Source organism: Nomascus leucogenys, chromosome 4, assembly GCF_006542625.1.
Source record: "Nomascus leucogenys isolate Asia chromosome 4, Asia_NLE_v1, whole genome shotgun sequence".
NCBI lineage: Eukaryota > Metazoa > Chordata > Mammalia > Primates > Hylobatidae > Nomascus > Nomascus leucogenys.
Window position 1 is genome coordinate 43,784,544 of NC_044384.1, and position 18,888 is coordinate 43,803,431.

General features: G+C 39.5%; 1 protein-coding gene across 1 annotated transcript in view; it reads left to right on the forward strand.

The window, feature by feature from the left end:
* RPRD1A (regulation of nuclear pre-mRNA domain containing 1A) overlaps window positions 1-18,888 on the forward strand; it is a 78,451-nt gene that overhangs the window by 40,347 nt on the left and 19,216 nt on the right. The window lies entirely within an intron of this gene.

The window sequence follows — 18,888 nt, forward strand, 5'->3', positions numbered from 1 at the left end:
GGAAAATGGCAGGTGGCAGTAACTTGTAGTAGGATTTATTTAGTTTCTGTTTTGAGAAGATGTAGTCTTTTAGGTATACCATTAAGTCTTTAAATTACTCCCTTAATTCCACCCGCCAATTCTAATGCTTACATGTTCCCAGCCCCACTCCCGGCTCACACCCTTGGGGTAGAAATTCATTGCTCCTGTAAATTAAGTAATAATTAATACCACTAATGAGAAATCTGGGAGTGCAGGAGGTGATTTAAAAAAATGCTCATATTTCCTTTGATTAGAGTAGCAATTGTTAGGGATACATGAGCCAGATTTGGTTTTATGTAAAAAAATCTTTCAGTTGATGAGTTCTTGTTTAAATTGTATTGCTGTGGCAAATTCTTATTGTAATAATATGTAGGAGAATTTCTAATTTGAGTCCCTTTATTTACAGAAAGCTCACTATAAATTTGTAGGAATGTCATGGTACTACCCCATTAAGTTATTTTTATTAGTGTTTAGTTATTGATTCAGCAGTCTCTAATTGTGCCAAAAATGGTGCTTAGATTAGATTGTCATTGCTACCCATGGGAGCTGCTACTTAATTATTCCCACTTCAAATTCCCAGCTCTCAAGTTAGCACTACCCCTTTTGAATTTACTTCTTTGCTCGTATAAATACCCTCAGATGATGATTGTTGGCGGGCACTATGCTCTACCTTTGAAGAGGTTGCCCACTTCTACGTGGAAAGGAAAAGATGGTTTTTTTTTTTTTTTTTAAAAGATGAATTTGATAATTAACTTGCCAGTATTTCACCTTGTGATGAAACCTCAATCTTAAACATAGTGTTACTTGTTTTATTGTCCACAGAATTAAGGGTAAGTAATGTCATACAATTTTTGTCTTTAGTCCTTTAGTATGGTTTCTTTAACTTCTATTGAGCTTCTGTTGCAGATATTGGACATGGGCGTATCTTCTAACGATGTCGTCACCATTAGTATATTCTTCCTGCTAAAAATAAATATCAAACCCTGAAGTCTGTATTGTCTCATGTTTTTGAAAATTGAAGAGAAGACTGTAACTTTATTCTGCTTTATACTTTCTCACTTATGATGATGGTCATTTGTCACTGTTTACAAAAATAGAATTTATATTTGAAGTGTAACTGTAGAAAATAGATCAGATGCCACTCCCCACAACCACCTCTTTCCCCAGTGCCTTCCAGCCACATTTCATAATTGATAGTCATAGATTATGAGGCTGATGATAATAATAATGCTAACATTCATGTGTCAGGTACTATTCTAGGCACTTCACATAAGCAACTCATTTAATCTTACACAGCAGGGTGTATTATCCACATTTGATAGATACAGAACTGAGGCACAGGGAGATTAAGTAACTTGCCTTCACGAAGAGCTAGTGAGTTGTTTGGAACCCAGAGAATCTGCCTCCAGAGCCAGTGCACTTCATCAAAAAGACACATTGCTTCCTGTTTTTACTTAAATCTTAAGATTACAGCAAATGCTAAAGCCCTATATTTCCAACTTTTTCTGCTCCCTCTCTTCTCAGAGGTAATCACTGTCTTGAAATAAAGCCTTCTAGGAACTTTTTTTGTTGTTCTTCTGTATAACTGTATTTTATATTATAAAGAAGAAATCACCTCAATTATGTTCAGCTGTTTTTTTAACAAGTAAAGAAATACTCTTTACAAGTACAGAAATAAACTTGAAAGTTATTCCACAGAACTCTTTGTAAATTATCACTTAGAACTATGTTATTCCTTTGTAGAAGATGTGGAAATGATTTGAGATATTTAGACTTTTTTGTACCAAGTAGGTGGCATCACTTTGAAGTTGAGACTGAGAGGTGAAGATTTATATTTTCTGAATCAGCTGTGATACTGTCAAATAATTTTCATCTATTGTGTATCTTTGAACATTAACAGTGATTGACCAGATACTGATGTGTCATTAGTTGCTGCTTTTTTGAAAATGGAACATAAATTTAAAGTATCAGTTCAGGAATTGGCCATTTCATATTTCTTAAGGAAGCCATTATTAAAGCGTGTGTAATGAATGAAAACATGAAGTGGTTTAAAATGTGTGTTTTAAGAAATCATTAATCATTATTTTTGAAACTTCTGACTATAGTTAGTTACTAAGCAGAAGCAGATAACTGTTGGGCCAGGTGTGGTGGTTCACGCCTGCAATCTCAGCACTTTGGGAAGCTGAGCTGGGTGAATTGCTTGAGGTCAGGAGTTCAAGACCAGAGCCTGGCTGACGTGGTGAAACCCCACCTCTACTAAAAAAAAAAAAAAAATTAACCAGGTGTGGTGGTGGGTGCCTGCAGTCCCAGCTACTTGGGAGGCTGAGGCAGGAGGATCACTTGAACCTGGGAGGTGGAGGTTGCAGTGAGCTGAGATCACACCACTGCCCTCCAGACTGGGCGACAGCAAGACTCTGTCTCACACACACACACACACACACACACACACACACACACACACACACACGATGACTGTTAAAATAGACTATTGATAACTTTAGTTTACATTTATAATATTTATTTTAGGGATTGCTATAGGAATCATTTTACCATTGTGAAGTTGAAAGTATTGCATAAACTGTTTTTTAGTTAGCTTATTATCTTAGAAGGCATACATGAATAGGATAATTAAAATGACATTTTGATTCTGACATTGTTTCCTAGTACATACAAAAGTTATGTTTACACTTCACTGTTGTCTAAGTGTGCATTAGGATTACGTATAAAAAATGAAGTTAAAAATACTTCATTGCTAAAAAATACTAATCATCTGAGCCTTCTGTTAGTCATACTCTTTGCTGATGGAGGGTCTTGCCTTGATATTGATGGCTGTTGACTGATTAGGGTGGTGATTGCTGAAGGATGTGGCTGTGGCAATTTATTAACACAGTGATAAAAGTTTGCTGCATCAGTTGACTTCTTTCTTGAAAGGTTTCTCTGTAGGATGCAGTACATTTGATAGCATTTTGCCTACAGCAGAACTGCTTTCAAAATTAGAATCAATTTTCTCAAGCCCTGCTACTGCTTTATCAAGTAAATCCTTTGTTGTCATTTCACCTCCACTGGGAGTAGATTCCATCTTAGGAAACCACTTTATTTGCTCATCCATAAGAAGCAACTCCTCATCAACAAGTTTTATGAGATTGGAGCAATTCAGTCACATCTTCAGGCTCCACTTCTGTTTCTCCTTCTCTTGCTATTTGCAGCAGATCTACAGTTATTTCCACCACTGAAGTCTTGAACCCCACAAAGTCAGCCATGAGAATTGGAATAAACTTCTTCCAAACTCCTGTTAATGTTGATATTTTATCTCCTCCCATGAATCATGAATGTTTTTAATGCCATCTAGAATTGTGAATCATTTTCTGAAAGTTTTCAGTTTACTTTGCCCATATTCTTCACAGGAATCACTATTGCAGCTATATAGCCTTACGAAATGTATTTCTTAAATAGTGAGACTTGAATGTCGAAATTGCTCTTTTATCTATAAGTGGCAGAACACATGTGTTAGCAGGCATGAACACTAGTCACATTGTACATCTTCATCAGAGCTCTTGGGTGACCAGGTATGTTGTCAATAGTAATTTTTTATTGTTATTTTGGAGACAGTCTCTTGTTCTGTCACCCAGGCTGGAGTAGTCATGCAATCACAGCTCACTGTAACCTCGAAATCATGAGTACAAGTTATCTTCCTGCTTCAGCCTCCCAAGTAGCTAGGACTGCAGGTGTGTGCCACCATGCCTGGCTAATTTTTAAATGTTTTGTAAAGAAGAGTTCTCGCTATGTTGCCCAGGCTAGTCTTGAACTCTTGGGTCAAGCAGTCCTCCCACCTTGGCCTCCCAAAGTGCTGTGACTACAGGTGGGGATCACTACATCTGGCCAATAGTAATATTTTGCAGGTCTCAACAGTTGGCTCAAAATACTCAGTAAACTGTGCTGTAAATAGATGTATTGTCATCCATACTTGTTTCATTTATAGAGCACAGGCAGAGTAAATTTAGCATAATTCTTAAGGACTCTAGAATTTTCAGAATGGTAAATGAACATTGGCCTCTACTTAAAGTCATCAGCTACTTTAGCTCCTAATGAGGGCCAGCTTTTGTTGAAGCTTTGAAGGCAGGCATTTATTTCTGTCTAGCTATGAAAGTCCCGGACGGCATCTTCCAGTACCAGGCTCTTTTTTCTACGTGGAAAATCTGTTGTTTAGTGTAGCCACCGTCATCAACGACCTTAGCTAGAGCCTCTGGGTAACTTGCTGCAGTTTTTAGATCAGCCCTTGCTGCTTCACTTTGCACTTTGAAGTTAATGGAGACAACTTCTTTCCATAAACCCCATAAACCAACCTCTGCTACTTTCAAACTTTGCTTCTGTAGCTTCTTTACCTCCCTCAGGCTTCATAGAATTGAAGAGCGTTCAGGCCTTGCTGTGGATTAGGCTTTGGTTTAAGGGAATGTGGCTGGTTTGATCTTCTATCCAGACTACTGAAACTTTCTACATGTCACCAGTAAGGCTGTTTAGCTTTCTTATTTGTGTGTACACTAGAGTAGCCCCCCACCTTTTTTTGAGGTATTGTGTCACTCTTGTCCAGGCTTGAGTGCAGTGGCTTGATCACAGCTCACTGCAACTTCAACCTCCTGGGCTCTAGCAGTCCTTCCACTTCAGCCTCCTGAGTAGCTGGAAGTAGAGGTATGCGACATCATGCCTGGCTAATTTTTAAATTTTTTTGTAGAGACAAGGTCTCACTATGTTGCCCAGGCTGGTCTTGACCTTCTGGACTCAAAACAGTCCTCCTGCCTCAGCCTCCCAAAGTGCTAAGATTACAGACATGAGCCACCACACCTGGCCTGGAGTGACGATTTTAGTTTCTTTCGAGAACTTTGCCTTTGCATTCACAACTTGGCTAATTGGTGCAAGTGGCCTAACTTTTGGCCTGTCTTGGCTTTTGACATACATGCCTTCTTCACTAAACTTCGTCACTTCTGGCTTTTGATTTAAAGTGAGAGACCTATGATTCTTTCACTTGAACACTTAGAGGCCATGGTATGATTCTTAATTGGCCCAATTCAAGTATTGTGTCTCAGCAAATAGGGAGGGAGAGACAGGGACAGCCAGTCAGTGGAGCAGTGAGAACACAATGTGTGTGGATTAAGTTTGCTGTCTTAAATCACTCATCACAGATGACCATAATGCATAAGAATAGTGAAGAAGTTTGAAATAGCACAAGAAATACCAAAATTTGGCAGACACTTAAGTGAGCACATGCTGTTGGGAAAATGGTAACTCTAGACTTGTTTGGTGCCAGGTTGCCACAAACTCAGCTTATAAGAAAACACAGTATCTTGAAAGTGTATTAAAATGAAGCATGATAAAACGAGGTATGCCTGTATTTGATTTAAATTTAGAATTTGGTAAGATGCAGCTCTGTGGATGTTTCAAAGAAGTATGTGACTAGTTTCTTGATTTACATTTTTGAGGTCTATATATTGTCCTAAAATATTTTATGTTTAACTGAGTTTTTTCAGGAATTGCGTAATCTTTTAGTTGTTGATAATACAAGTAATTATTTCCATCAAAGGGAAAAAGTTACTTAAGCAAAAGACTTAGCCCTGTTTATGGGCTCTGTATTTTCTGTCCTTTCCTTTTCATGTAATACATTATATGCATCTTACATGTCATTGTTTTCCTTTTAATATATGGATGTATCATAATTTATTTAACTGCTCTGTTCTCTGTTACTTTTTTTTTTTTTAATAGAAAGGATCTCACTTTGTCATCCACACTGGAGTACAGTGGCAAGATCATAGCTCACTGTAACCTCACACGCCTCCTGCCTCAGCCTCTCAAGTAGCTAGGACTACAAGTGTACCTCACCATGCCTGGCCAGTTTTTTATTTTTTGCAGAGATGAGGTTTTGCCGTGTTGCTCAGACTATTTTTATTGCTTTTATATTCTTAACAGAATTTTAGAGAACATCTCTTCAGTTAACTTTTCACTCACATACTGATCCGTTAATCTGATAAATTTCTAAAGATGAAATTGCTGATTCATGTTAAAGACTTGATCCTGTTACCAGTCTTATTGCCTTCTTTGATGATTTCTGAATATTATCTATAAGTCTTCTGTCCAAGGCCATTCATTTTTCTCCAGAGGAAAACACCCCAGATTTGCTGGTTAGATAACATAGGACATCTGTTTCCCTTAGAACAGTGCTTTTATCTCTTAGCACTGTGCTTTGGGTCCCTAGATGCACACACTCTTTTGCTGAGTTTCTTATCTTCCATCTTTTAGTTCTATGGGATAAGGGTTTTACCAGATTCGTGTAAAGAGTTTTAGTTGATACTTCTTGTCAACCTTGTCAACATATTAAGGAGCCTGGTATTTCAAAGTCCGGAATCTATCCAGAATTCCTCAGGATGAATTGCATTACTTTTGGTCATTATTTCCTGTTGCAGCTGTCCTCATCTTCCAACAGGTTCGTCCTTCCCTTCCCTTCCCTTCCCTTCCCTTCCCTTCCCTTCCCTTCCCTTCCCTTCCCTTCCCTTCCCTTCCCTTCCCTTCCCTTCCCTTCCCTTCCCCTTCCCCTTCCCCTTCCCCTTCCCCTTCCCTTTCTCCCTTTCCCTTCCCTTCCCTTCCCTTCCCCCTTTCCCCTTCCCTTCCCTTCCCTTCCCTTCCCCCTTTCCCCTTCCCTTCCCTTCCCTTCCCTTCCCCTTCCCTTCCCTTCCCTTCCCTTCCCTTCCCCTCCCTTCCCTTCCCTTTCCCTTCCCTTCCCTTCCCTTCCCTTCCCCCTTTCCCCTTCCCTTCCCCCTTTCCCCTTGCCTCCCCCTTTCCCCTTGCCTCCCCCCTTTCCCCTTGCCTCCCCCCTTTCCCCTTGCCTCCCCCCTTTCCCCTTCCTCCCCCCTTTCCCCTTCCCTCCCCCCTTTCCCCTTTCCCCTTTCTCCTTCCCCTTCTTTCAGATGGAGTCTCACTCTCTCACCCAGGCTGGACTGCAGTGGCGTGATCTCAGCTCACTGCAACCTCTGCTTCATGGGTTCAAGCAGTTCTCCTGCCTCAGCCTCCTGAGTAGCTGGGATTACAGGTGCATGCCATCACAGCTGTCTAATTTTTGTGTTTTTAGTAGAGACAGGGTTTTGCCATGTTGGCCAGGCTTGTCTCAAACTCCTGACCTCAGGTGACCCGCCCGCCTCGGCCTCCCAGAGTGCTGAGATTACAGGCGTGAGCCACCACATCCGGCCTTCCAACAGGTTCTTGACATCTGTATGCTGTGGTCCACTTTCCTCTGTCCTGGTGGATTTCTGCCTGTGTAAATTGCTTTATTATTTTAGTGACTTATTGGGAGGGAGCAGATAAACGGAGTTTGCTCTATCATATAAATGGAAGACTTCTTATGTCTTAGTTAAGTAGAACTGTAACATACGTGTTTCATAACTGCTGCCAAACCAGCCCTAAGTGGTTGTCACGTACTACCTGGCTTAAAAGATGATCTTCCTGCTCCCTCTCATATCTCCCTACATCATTGCAACCATATGGATCTTTTAAGAAATCAGATCCCATCACACTGCTCTTCAGAAACTCATCAATGGGCCAGGCGCAGTGGCTCACGCCTGTAATCCCAGCACTTTGGGAGGCTGAGGCAGGCGGATCACGAGGTCAGGAGATCAAGACCATCCTGGCTAACATGGTGAAACCCCGTCTCTACTAAAAATACAAAAAATTAGCCAGGCGTGGTGGTGGGCTCCTGTAGTCCCAGCTACTCGGGAGACTGAGGCAGGAGAATGGTGTGAACCCGGGAGGCGGAGCTTGCAGTGAGCCGAGATTGCGCCACTGCACTCCAGCCTGGGCGACAGAGCGAGACTCTGTCTCAAAAAAAAAAAATCAGTGGTCCCCATTACACTTTTGGATCTTATTTTGAACTCAGACACCATTTAACCTCATCTTGTATCATCTCCTTGGCTTGGCCTGTTGTTTTTCAGGCATATCAAGCATGTTCTAAAATCAGAGTTCTTTGCTTTGCTGATTGTTAACAGAGAGGGACTGGAATGCTCTTGCCTCCTGCTGTTTCCTTAGCTGGTTCCTTTTCCACTCAGGTTTATATTCCTATGTCAAGTCTTCAGAGTCCTACATCCTTTTCTTTTGGCCCCATCTACCCATTCCTCTGGCCCCCTCTTCCCAACTGTATTACATTGTCATTTTGGTTTTTGTTTTTCTTCTATATTATTTATTTCTATTAATACTTTATATACTTAGTTTTCATGTGCACCTGCCACTAGGATGTGAGTTTCATGAGATGAAGAACCTTGTTTTGTTTTTCATGCTTATTACCATGCCCTCAATGCTTAGAGTAGTTTCTGGCTCCTGGTAGGCACTCAGGTGTTTGTGTTAAGTAAATGAATGCCATTAGAAATGTAACTTGGAAGAGGTATATATTTTAAATTGGTAACTTATTTGTAACTACATCAGAAAAGAATGATACTTTAATAAATAAATATGATTGAAAGACACTTGAGGATTTTGAATAAAATTATATCCAACATAATTGGTTAAATCATTTTAGCAGAGTCCAGTACTTAAAAAGTCTTAAGTGGGCTGTGTGTTCAAGGCATGCAGTTTGTAGAGCTGCAGTTGAGCATTTTGAACAAAGGAGTAAATTATCATTTTGAAATTGTAAAATTATTTTACCAGCTTGCATTTTTTCCCCTCTGTAGGAGAATAACACTAACAATATGTGAGAATAACATGAATAAGAAATGAACAGTAGTAATCCTTAGCATTGTGTAAGTACTGAATTTGTAAAGAGTAATAGTGCCATCTAGTGGAAGAGCTGCAGCTACTGATGAAACCAGAGTCCTTAAACCAGTTTTACGTTAAAGTGTGTAACACAGAGGAATTTACACTCTGTTGCCCTTTGTGCCTGTTCACTCATTCATGGAATGGAAATGTAATACTAATACTAATTACTGTCAAGAGAGGCGTTCATAGAACTCTGATGGTTAAAACGATGCATATAGGCAGTTACGCTTTCTTGAGACAAAGGAAGTCCTTAATAAACTGGTAACAAAGATTACATTTTGTTACTGTATCAGTTCTTACAAGTGAGATGAGATTGAAAAGTAGTTTGGAGCCACATTGTGGAGGACACTTGAATGTCAGGCCCAGTAGAGGTTGATAACCGGCCAAAGGGAAGAAAGGAGTGGTAGTGTTGGCAGTGTCTGAAAATGGTTATAGTTGTTGAGTGGATTAGTTTGGAGAGAGATTCGCAGTAGGGAGACCAGATGCAACTTAATTAGAAAAATGTATGTGCTGAGCAGTAAAAGCCTGAACTACAGTGGGTGGTAGCAGTGAATTGTGTGTGTGTGTGTGTGTGTGTGTGTGTGTGTGTGTGTGTGTTTTGAGACAAGGTCTCACTCTGTTACCCAGGTTGGAGCTCAGTGGCACAATCATGATTCACTGCACCCTCGACCTCCCAGGGCTCAGGTGATCAGCCTCCTGAGTAGCTGGGACTACAGGCTAGTGCCATGACTCCTGACTAATTTTTGTGCTTTTTGTAGAGACAGTGTTTCACCGTGTTGCCCAGGCTGGTCTCGAACTGCTGGGCTCAGGTAGGTGATCCACCTGCCCTCGCCTCCCAAAGTGTTGGGATTACAGGCGTGAGCCACTGCACCTGGCAGTTTTTTTTTTTTAATTGCAAAAGTAGTACATGCTTATCATAGTTGAAAAACCATTGATAAGCACATTGCAGATACCATCTAAAATTTTTATCACCCATTAAATACCTTTTGGCAAGATTTAGAAGGATAGAATCAGACTGTACGTGTCATTTTATATAGTGTCTTTTTGCACATTTACTATAAAAATTTTCATGTGATTATAAATCTCATTTAATAGCTATATTACATTGTTCTATAGAAGTAGTATTTGTTTAGCCAGCTAACTATTTAACGTTTATATTTCTTCCAGTTCCTTGCTATTGAAGAACAGTGCTTTAAATCACCTTTTGGCATGTATGTTATTTCCAGTTTGATACTGAAAACATTGCTCTGAATCACCCTTCAACTAAGTTTTGACTTACCTGTCTTCTCATAAATTCCTAGAAGTGAAAGAAAAAAAAAGCAAGGAGATATGGTTTTCATGCTTGAGTTAGTTACAGTTTAAGAAAACAGGCCGGCCACGGTGGCTCATGCCTGTAATCCCAGCACTATGGGAAGCCGAGGCGGGCGGATCATCTGAGGTCAGGAGTTCAAGACCAGCCTGACCAACATGGAGAAACCCCGTCTCTATTAAAAATACAAAAATTAGCTGGGTATGGTGGCTGGCGCCTGTAGTCCCAGCTATTTGAGAGGCTGAGGCAGGAGAATCACTTGAACCCGGGAGGTTGAGGTTGCAGTGAGCTGAGATCATGCCACTGCACTCTAGCCTGGGCAACAGAGTGGGACTCGGTCTCAAAAAAAAAAAAAAAAAAAGTGCGTGTGTGTGTGTATATATATGTGTGTATATGTGTGTGTGTGTGTGTGTGTATGTCTTTGAGAACCTGCTTTCAACTTGTTGGGGGCATTTACTGAGAAGTTGAGTTGCTAGATTATACATTAATTCTATTTTCAAATTTTCTTGAGAACTGACATACTGGTTTCCGTAGTGCTACAACGTTTTGCATTCCCACCAACAGTGCACAAGGGTTCCATTTTCTCCACATCCTCACCAGCATTTGGTGTTTTCTGTTTTTGTTGATAGTAGCTATCCTAATGTATATTAGGTAGTATCTCATTGTGGTTTTGATTTGCGTTTCCCTAATGATGTTGAACACCTTTTTCATATGCTTATGGCCATTTGTTTAGCTTTGGAGAAATGTCTATTCAAGTCCTTTGCCTATTTTATTTTATTTTATTTATTAATTTTTTTTCTTGAGACAGAGTATCGCTTTGTTGCCCAGGCTGGAGTGCCGTGGCACGATCTCGGCTCATTGCAAGCTCTGCCTCCCGGGTTCATGCCATTCTGCTGCCTCAGCCCCCTGAGTAACTGGGACTACAGGCGCCCGCCACCATGCCCAGCTAATTTTTTTTGTATTTTTAGTAGAGATGGGGTTTCACCGTGTTAGCCACGATAGTCTTGATCTCCTGACCTCGTGATCCGCCCGCCTCGGCCTTCCAAAATGTTGGGATTACAGGTGTGAGCCACGGCGCCCAGCCTTGCCTATTTTAAAATTAGGTTGTTTTCTGTTGTAAGTGATGGTATCATTTTAGGTTGATGATATTTGTTATAGTCGGGAACTAGAAAGAATTTGGAGACCATCTAACTGACTTTGTACTGGAAATGATTCTGGAATATTTCCTGAAAGATGAGATAGTTTAGCCAGCTTCTGCTTGGAAGTTTCTGGTGTAAAGGGAACATACTGTTTTGAGAGTAGTCTGTTCTATCTTCTGGACAATTGCTAGAAATTTATATACTTTTTTATTTGTTTATTTTTAATATTTATGACATGCTGGCAGTAATAGAAATTTATAAGCTTTTTAAAAGAAATTAGCAAAAACTATTTGTCCAAATACATATATTCTTTTATATATGTATGTGTATGTAGGTGTATGTATATTTATATACTCACACTTTGGAGAAAATGTGGAGTACCAAAAATCACAGGAAGATAATAAAAACCACAAATACTGAAAATGCATGACTTGAAACAATAGCCCATTATCCGAGATTCTCTCAGACTCCTTCCTTATGGTTTTTTATGGACCTGTTTTGTTTATAGGATTCTAGATAGATCATTTTGTTGGTGTTTAAGAAATTTTATTTTTGGGCTGGGCGCGGTGGCTCACGCCTGTAATCCCAGCACGTTGGGAGGCCGAGGCGAGCGGATCACGAGGTCAGGAGATCGAGACCATCCTGGCTAACACGGTGAAACCCCGTCTCTACTAGAAATACAAAAAATTAGCCGGGCGTGGTGGCGGGCGCCTATAGTCCCAGCTACTCGGGAGGCCGAGGCAGGAGAATGGCGTGAACCTGGGAGGCAGAGCTTGCAGTGAGCGGAGATGGTGCCACTGCACTCCAGCCTAGGCGACAGAGCCAGACTCCATCTCAAAAAAAAAAAATTTTATTTTTGAAACGTTTTACTGTTTCATTATCGTTATTCATGCATTATTTCTCACTTAAAATTTTACTTGATTCATGTGTCAGAAATGTAAAAAAACTTTTTTACTTGTAAAGATATTCCAGAAAAAAGAAAAGAGAAATTACATTTTAATATTTTAAAATAAAGGATAAAAATAAAGATGTCATGAAGAGCAACAAAAATGGCGCAGGTCTTTGCATGTCTGAGAGTGGCTCTCCTTCCTGTTCACCCATGGACAGCAGCTTCACTGAATATCTTTTTGTCTTTTGGCCTAGATATTGTATTTTTTTCCTTTATCCTACACTGACTAGCACATATCTTGGATATTGGTCTTTCATTAATGTGCCCTTATATTGGGAAGACTCAAGTTGTCTTTTGTTTTTGCTTCTCAGTTTATAGTTTTTTTCTTAAATCTTATTATTGGTATATTGAATGTTCTGAATCTTCACGCTGCTCATCTTTTGTTTTGCCTCACTTTTCTCATTTTCCTTCAGTATTTCCTATGGTTTTGTTGTTGATATTTTTTGTTATACTAATTCTTCCTTACTGCATGAGAACTCTGCTTGTCTAATGTTGGGAACATAGATTTTTTTTTTTTGTCAGATTTTTGTGGTCTCTGTTGAAGAAAGGGATTTATCATTGTGTTTACTTGGCTAGTTCACAGATTGTACAACTCAGGTCAAGTCAGGAAGGAATCAGGAGTTGTAGATGTTAGTGCCAGAATTTGCTGAGTCAGCCCAGATCTGACTGGGACCTTGCCTCTATTTCTGCCAGCACACCAGCCCCGCCATCCAATTATTCTGGTATTGTACTCCCTGAATCCTCCCTGTACCTCTGGAAACAACAGCAGTCACAGCTGTCCTTGTTAAAATGATTTGGAGTAATGACTAAAATATTCACACCTCCAGAGCTTGGCAAAGTCTTGTAGAAATGTTCGGACCTATATAATGTAAATGCAAAATACTGTTTAGCCTACTAATAAACACTAATGAATTTTTACATTTTTAGTTATTCTTTGAATAGAGACTATTTAAACTTCAGTAAATGCAGTAGTCCCCTGCTTATCTGCAGGGCGTGTGTTCCAAGACCCATAATGAATGCCTGAAACTTCTGATGATACTGAACCTTATACACTGTATATATTCATGTGTCACTTAATGATGGGGTACATTCTGAGAAATGCATAGTTAGGCATTTTTTCATTGTGTGAACATTGTAGCATGCACTTACACAAACCTAGATGGTGTACCTACTACCCACCGAGGCTTTATGGTATAGCCTATTGCTTCTAGGCTACAAACCTATATAGCATGTTACTGTTGTGAATAGTGTAAGCAGTTGTAATACACTGGTAAGTATTTGTGTATCTAATAATGCCTTCTGGTATACCTCTTGAAGGACCTGAGGCCATTTTACAGTTAACTTTTTTTTTAATAGAGTATATTCTAACAATAAAAAGTGTAGTAAATACATAAACCAGTAACAAAGTCATTTATTTTCATGATCAAATATTATATACTGTACATAATTGTACTGTACTTTTATACAACTGGTAGCGTGGCCGTCACCACAAACACATGAGTAATGTGTTTGATGAGTACACGTGAGTAATTGTGCTATGATGTTAGGATGGCTACACTAGGCGATAGGAATGGTCACTAGGTGATAGGAATTTTTCAGCTCCATTATAGTCTTACAGGACCACTGTTGTATATGCAGTCCATTGTTGGCCAAAATGTAATGCAGTGTATGACTGTACTCTTGTTTCTATACAGTCACATTGTATGGGGGTAGTAACGTATACAACATGCTGGATTAAGGGATGATTTTTGTCCTGGGTGGAATGGACAAAAAGATGTAATTATGTAAAATATAATTATGCTACTCAGAACAGCATGCAATTTAAAACTTAGGAACTGTTTATTTCTAGAACTTTTCATGTAATAGTTTTGGACCAAGATTGACCTTAGGTAACTGAAATCATGGAAGGTGAAATTGTAGACAAGGGTGGACTCTTATAAAATCTTTACTGTGCCATAAATAGTTTATAACATTTATTTTTGCTGCATATAAGCTATTATTTTGCAGGCTCTGAGCTTTTTTGTTTGTGGAAGGTGCACATTTTTGGCATTGGCATTTTTTGCTTGTGTTAATTTTGGGACTATCTCAAACCTCTCTTTTTTAACATCTGCCATTTTTAATCTTGGAGATGTTCATCAGGTTATGTAATTAGTTTTTAAAATATATGTATCTTTTTTATCTTGCTGAACCAATGTTTTAGCTTGTCGAGTTTTTAAAAAACTTGACTTTTGTCATTTCTTATTTTGGCTCTGTTGGCTTTGTTTCTTCTGATTTCTTAAGGATATATTTTAATTATAGAAAAAAATAAAATATTTTTACATGTTGAAGATACAAGGCCAGAAAAGAGGACAATGGTTATTAACTTTTCCTGGTTGACTTTGGTCTTAAATTAGTTAACATTTGGAGGGGCAGATTAGCTTTGTAGTGAAGAGTGGGGACTCTGGAGCAGTATTGCCTAAGTTTAGTTCTGCTTCACCACTTACTAGCTCAGTGACATTCAACAACACATTTGGCCTCTGTTTCTTTGTCTGTAAAATAGGGATAATAATTGTACCGACTTTATATGGTTTTTATGGGATTTAAGTGAGTTGGGTGCTTAAAACCGTGCCACACATAACAGTAAATACCTCAGAGGTTTTAGCCCCCAACAAAAAAAACTTTGGAGATTTTCTAGCTAGCATATCTCTAGCATTTAACCAGTGAAATTATGTAGTTTTATGGGGATACTCTTGAGTTTTCAGATGTCTGTAGCATTTTTATGTCTATAGCGCAGTGGTCCTCCCAAAGAGGAAGTGTTTGTTTTGCTGGTTAAGTCTTAGTATCTCGGTGATTGCAGCTCGGTTCCCAAGTTTTAAACAATAATGTTCAATCAGTTTTTTGAGATTCTGGCTTATCTGAGTCAAGCCTGCTTGTCTGCTGTTTATGAAGTCTGTCTCCTTTCAACTGGAGGTCATAAAGTATTTGCTGTTTACCCTTTTGGCAGTTCTTCATGATTTCTTGGAAGTAGTTGTTTCAGAAATCAAGTTGGTGCAAAGTGTTTTCTCCTCCCTGTATTCCCCCACTGGCCAGTATTCTCAAATATGATTGATGAAGTTAGGACACTTGGATTCAATTAAAGTGGTGTTTGTGCCATTTCCTTGCCTGATTTGGATTTTCACTCTCTTTTGTAGAGAAAACAAAAGACATTGACGTCCTACCCTTAACTTCTATTTTAAGGTGTTAGACTGAGTTGCAGCTTTTGTTTTCTTTTGTTTTTTTTTTTTTTTTGAGACAGGGTCTCATTCTGTTTGTTGCCCAGGCTGGAGTGCAGTGGCACGATGATAGCTCACTGAAATCTTGAGCTCCTGGGCTCAAGCAATGCTCCCACCTCAGCTTCCCTAGAAGCTAGAACTACAGGCACACACTACCACACCTGACTGATCTTTTTTTTATTTTTATTTTTATTTTTTATTTTTTTTGCAGAGACAAGGTCTTGCTATGTTGCCCAGGCCTGTCTTGAATTCCTGGGCTAAAGCGATCCACCCGCCTTGGCCTCACAAAGGTGCTGGGATTACAGGCGTGTGCCACCAGGTCTGACCATCTGCAGCTTTTCCTAGAATTTATAGAAAAGAGAATATATGTTAGAATATAATAAAGAATTACATAAAACAGTATATTCTGACCTTATATTAAACAACTATAACATATATCATACCATATTATATAGTATACAGAATTCATATATTGCAAAGATGTACGTAAATATATCTTACATACTACATTACATGTCTGTTGACGGTAAAGGTAGATATAATGAAGGGAGAGAAATGAAACGGAGATGGGAATGAAATGGGGGAGAGACAGATGAAATGCAGGGGTTGAGAGGGTGCACTGTGGAGTTATAGAGCTGCACTGTTCACTAGGCAGCCACCAGCCACATGTGCTTTTAACTTAATCAAAATTAAATAAGAATTAATATTCGGTTTCTCAGTAGCAGTAGGCACATTTCAAGTGCTCACTAGCCACATGTGGCTATTAGCTACCATGTTGGGTAATGCAGATAAAGAACATTTCCATTGTCACAGTAAGTTCTATTCATAATGGTTGATAAAGATTGCCAAAAAGATAAGTATTGATGAAGTAAATAGATACATAGGAAATGAAGAAATTGTATATGTAATATCTCTGCCCTAATAAGAAATGCTGTGGGTGCCCCAGATAGGCAGTATTCACAGAAGATGGAACAGTGACAGGATTGAGTTAAAGATTTCACATCCTAGCATGTACTGTTGTAAAGGTGGAAGCATTTACACAAACGTTCCATGCCAGCAGTGAGACACCTAGAAGCAGGAGTTTGGAACAACACACAGTGACTCCATTGCAGTGGAAACAATCAGGCGGGTAAACCCCTCCATATCCTCCTTTCTTGGGCCAGATAGCAATGGCGAGGAGTCTGCCTATGTTGGAGCTTGGAACGGGAAAAGGGCAGTATCTTCTTCAGGCTGATGAGGGCCAGGAGTGATTGAGATAATCAATATGGAAAACCAGTTGCTGGAATAATCCATGTTGAATTTTTTCCACCCTACTGACGGCCCAAGTAGGTTATTCATACAGTCTGTACTTTAAATAAAGGTGGCTGAACCACTAAGCATTTTTGGAAAGACAATACATAAGAAAGAGAGCTCGAACGGAAGAACTTTCCCCTAGGAAATAGTTAATACAAAAAAACAATTATAGTAATGTGAAATAACTGCTGAAAATGCCTGAACATCTGGAGTTTCCTCTCCCTACTCCCATACCCAGTTAGTGTCCATCAGAAAACAGGGTGTCCTTACAGCCGTGTGCTGAGAGTATCTTCACTTCTGATCAGCAAAGTAATGTTTGGGAATTCTAGGCAGGTAAGCAAGGAAACAACATAAGTAACAGAGTCAAAACCATAATGGCTGTGAAATGAGAGGAGATGAGAGTGGAACAAGTGAGACATTTTGTGAGACTTTGGAAAACTGGGATTGTGCTGATGTGGTTTAAATTTGATGTAGTAGTGCTCTACCATTGCACATAATGCATTCCTAAATATATATGAAAATAAGTCATACAAAATTTCAGCATCAAATGGGTATAAAAATATACAGAATTTCAGTGTATCAAAATTGATATACCATGAGGGGCAGTTATTTTTTTCCTAGAGAGATTTTTAAAGATTTTATATATATGGGGTCTTGCTGTGTCGCCCAGGCTAGAGTGCGATGGTGCAATCATGGCTTACTGCAGCCTTGACATCCTAAGTTCAAGTGATCCTCACTACTCAGCCTCCTGAATAACTGGGACTACAGATGCATGCTACCATGCCTGGCTAATTTTTGTGCTTTCTGTAGAGAGGAGATCTTGTTGTGTTGCCCAGGCTGGTCTTGGACTCCTGGGCACAAGTGATGTTCTCACCTTGGCCTCCCAAAGTGCTAGGGTTACAGGTGTGAGCCACTGCACGCAGTCTAATTACAATTTTTTAAATTACAATTATTGGTGCTTTTTAAGCACCCAAGGAAGAGTTTAAAATTAGTAAGATCATGGGTAAATTATTAAAATACAGACAATGCCTTTTAAAAATGTAGCCTCTCCCAGCTAAATAGGAATAAGTAACTTTAGTAGTTAAGAGGAACTTGTCATCAAGTTGGGGAGTTTAGGTTATTTTTTGTTTCGGTTTGTATTTTTCTAGAGATAGTCTTTCTATATTTCCCAGGCTGGTCTCAAACTCTTGGACAAAAGCAGTTGTGTCTCAGCCTCCTGGCTGAGACTATAAGCATGAGTCATGGCTCCTGGCATATTTAGTTATTTTTTATTTATTTATTATGAGATGGAGTTTCACTCTGTCGCCCAGGCTGGAGTGCAGTGGCGTGATCTCGGCTCACTGCACCTCTGCCTCCTGGGTTCAAGCGATTCTCCTGCCTCAGCCTCCCGAGTAGCTGGGACTACAGGTGCAGGCCACCACGCCTGGCTAATTTTTGTATTTTTGGTAGAGACGGGGTTTCACCATGTTGGCCAGGCTGGTCTTGATCTCTTGACCTCGTGATCCGCCCACCTCAGCCTTCCAAAGTGCTGGGATTTCAGGCATGAGCCACTGCGCCCGGCCAGAATTTAGTAGATCGATCTGGAAATTATGTTGATTTTGGTGGTGATCTCATTTTTATCAACTTCCCTTAAATCAGTCAAGCAAAAATGTGTAACAGTTATATTCTTTTGCTTTTTCATGAGATGTAAAGAAGCAGTGTCCTTCTCTGAATCCCTGCATTCTCTTTGCATTTGGATCACTGGAATGTTGATGCTAGATTCCAATTCAGAATCAGAAAATTCTCTTCTTTTCCTTTAGTATTGAACATACCGTGAGCCACCTGAATATTTGCCACTTAGCATGTCTGATATCTATCCTTGTTTCTTGTCACAAGTATCATCCACATTACAGACACCGTTGTACAAAATTGAAATGCTGACTGTAACGTCATCATGGGATGGTTCTGACCTGCTTGCTAGTTGATATGTGAAAGCCTGAATTTTGCTTCAAAAAAGCCATTCAGGATTAACAGTGTATTGTGTAATAAAGTGGACTTTGTGTGAAAGTTGGAGATCCCTTGTAGATAATTCAGAGCTACTGGAAGTTTCACAGTACACTTGTAAATGATGAAAGTGTTAAAGAGTTTCCTTTGAGAGTA